Consider the following 3469-nt stretch of genomic DNA (forward strand, 5'->3'; position numbering starts at 1 on the left):
TGGTCATCTCTCCCTCCGTGTTATTACTCGTGTTTACCATCTATGTCCCTTGAATATTTCTCATTTTGACAGATCATCATATTGGTACCCTGGTACTGTGGTCTGCCCCGGGTCAAGAGTACCCAATCTTCTGCAATCTGACTGTAGGAGGACAAAGAGGGCCATAGTTCCTCTAGCTCGAACTTTAGTTGCTGAATTGGGACCTCAGCAGCAGTTCTCGTCACCAGTTGACACCTCGCACCCCTACACGTCAGTCAGAGATGATGATACATACAACGGTAGGGAATTAGCTTATTTTTTCAGAGCACAAAAGTTCGCTAATTCTGTAAGTATCATACTAAATTCAGTGGGAAAAACTTGCTTTATGTCCTATAGAGACGTGGCAAGGTATGCCTACATCCTTGGACTACCAATTTTACTTTTGAAGCATTTAACTGTTTCATTTGTTTTCGAAACTCTGTTTCATTTGTTAGTAGGATTTTCTTGCCCTTATCCTCTTACATGAGTACCGGGTACAAGATTTCCTGCGCCCTTGATTTAATTTAATCATTTAAAATCTTTTACTTAACTTTAATTGTTAAAGATCTCACAGGATAGGTACCAGTTGCCACGTTGTCCTGTTTCTTACATTCACTATTGAATATTCGTGTACCTTTATTTGCTAATTTCACCATGTTTCGTTTCCAAGCTTTCCGTACAAATCCAGCAGGTGAAATAGGGACTTTAAGTCGTGCCAAGAGGACTGAATTACAAACTCTTGCACATGAGTATCAACTAGAAGTTCCCTACCAAGCCAACAAAAATGACCTACACAACCTGTTGCTGGACTACTATTTAGAGCAAGGTAAGATAGACTCTGAAACTCATGAAACTTACTATATTGCAGATAAACCTGACTTGGCAACGCTGAAACTCAAACTAGAACTGGCAAAGATTGAAGAACGAACGGCTGCCATACGGAGGGACGAACAAGAACGCGAAGCTGCCTTGAGGAGAGAAGAACACGAACGTGGACTTGCCCTCCAGGAACGTGAGGTTGCACTACTCCAGGAGCGGGAACGAGTACAGCTTGAAACCAAACGACGCGAGTTGGAGATGCAACGCGAACATGACAAGCAACAAGCAACTCTGGCTCTAGAGTGTCGTCAACGTGAAATCGCCTTGGAAACTTCCCACCTCGCTCAACGCCAGCAAGCTACTGCCAATCTTCCCGTCAGTTTTAATATATCACATGCAAGTAAGTTAATGCCATCCTTTGTAGAAGCAGAAGTTGATGTGTTTTTCACCACCTTTGAAACCCTTGCTAATCAACTCAGTTGGCCTGTCGACCAATGGGCCACACTTCTCAGAGTCCATCTTACAGGTAGAGCTGCAGTCACACTCAGTACTTTGGCGTCTGAGAATGACTACCACACTCTGAAACAAGCAGTGTTGGACGCCTACCTCCTCTCTACTGAAAGTTATAGAAGGACATTCCGTGACCACCTGAAGGCAAGTACCACTACCTTCCTCGAGTTTGCTAACACGAAACGGAGGTATTTCATGAAATGGCTGGAAGCAGCACATGTCTCTACTTTTACAGAACTCGTCAACCTGATGCTTGTTGAAGAATTCTTGAGACGTGTGCCACCTCCTGTCCGCCTCTACTTAGCAGATAAAGAAGAAACCGACTACCTGAAGTGTGCTAAGTCGGCTGACACTTACAGCCTCATCCACCGGCTGACACCCGAACCATCCTCCAGTAAGAAGTCGTGGTACAGTTACGAGAAGGTGAGCCCCGATCAAGCTGGTTCACAACTGTACTGCAAGTATTGTAGACTCTATGGACATACCATAGACAAGTGTAGTAAGTCTCAATACAAGGGAACCACTGACCAACAGAGACCCAAACCAACTCCTCCTAAGTCCGGTAAGCCTGTGATGAATGTTGGTGTTGATGTTAATGATCTTTCTCTTTTCAGTAACCACCTGTATACTGGAACTGTCTCTGCCAACGGTTCAAATCCGGAGGGACGTTTCAAATTGAAGATCTTGAGGGACACAGCGGCTCTACAATCGATCATCTTGAAGTCGGCTGTGCCCAACATCGTCTACACTGGAGAAACTGTCTTCATCACTGACCTCACTGCTACCACTCCATACCCTCTCGCCAGAGTCCACCTGGATTGTCCCTACGTGAACGGGGAAGTCCAAGTCGCCGTCAGGGAAAAGCCTTTTCCCATGCCTGGAGTGCAACTTCTCCTAGGCAACGACTTGGCAGAAGACCAACAACCGACCAACCTGATCGTCATGGACAAACCCCAGGTGTGTAACTCTGTGCCAATAAACCCTATTCTAGAGTATGTTCCAGCAGAGGTTCAAGAGAGTGATGAAGTTTCTCCTCCGGTTCTCGTGACCACCCGTGCACAAGCCGCACGTCCACAGCCAGCTGACTCTACTGCTACCGCTGTCCCTCAAGACCCTCAGAAACTACCCCCGCATCTGACCAAGTTGGAGTTCCGTAAGTTGCAGAGGGAAGATCTTACTTTAACACCATTGTTTTTCCAGGCTGAGACTCAACCCGACAGTATTCCTGGGTTCTTCCTAGAGAAAGACTTGCTCTACCGCAGATATAGACCCAGTAAACTGAAGGAGGAGGACGATTGGGCCAACATCGAACAACTTGTGATTCCTACCAGCCTGCGGCCCACTATTCTACACCTGGCCCACGGAGCATTCTCCCACTACGGCTTCAACAAGACTTACCATGGAATTCGTCAAGACTACTACTGGCCAGGTATGGCAAATAACGTCAAACAGTACTTAAAACAGTGTCATACATGTCAGATGGCAGGCAAACCGAACATCTCCATTCCCAGAGCGCCACTGATTCCCATACAGGTGCCTGCGGAACCTTTCCACAGACTCATAATAGACTGTGTTGGTCCTTTACCTCGGACCAGTTCAGGTAACGCCTACATCCTAACCATCCTGTGTCCTACCACCAGATTTCCCATAGCAGTTCCAGTGAAGAACATCACGGCTGCTACGGTTATAAAACATCTATTGAAGATCTTCACTCAATACGGATTTCCCAGGGAGATTCAAAGTGACTGTGGTACCAACTTCACCAGTGATCTCTTCAAAAGGACACTGGAGGAGTTCAACATCAAACAGGTATTGTCCAGCCCCTATCATCCTGCTTCACAGGGTTCTCTTGAACGTAGTCATCAGACCATCAAAGCACTCTTGAAAAAGTTTTGTAGTGAAACCTCGAAGGATTGGGATAAGCAGATTGACCTTATAATGTGTGTTTTCAGAAGTCTCCCCAATGAGTCCCTAGGAGTATCTCCTTATGAGATGCTCTACGGCCGTAAGTGCCGTACTCCCCTTAAGGCTTTCAAAGACTCTCTCAGAGATGCCACCTTCAGTGAGCATCAGAATGTGCCCCAGTTTCTTCAAAACCTTCAACACATTCTAGAGAGAGTCC

Source organism: Procambarus clarkii, unplaced genomic scaffold, assembly GCF_040958095.1.
Source record: "Procambarus clarkii isolate CNS0578487 unplaced genomic scaffold, FALCON_Pclarkii_2.0 HiC_scaffold_98, whole genome shotgun sequence".
Lineage (NCBI taxonomy): Eukaryota > Metazoa > Arthropoda > Malacostraca > Decapoda > Cambaridae > Procambarus > Procambarus clarkii.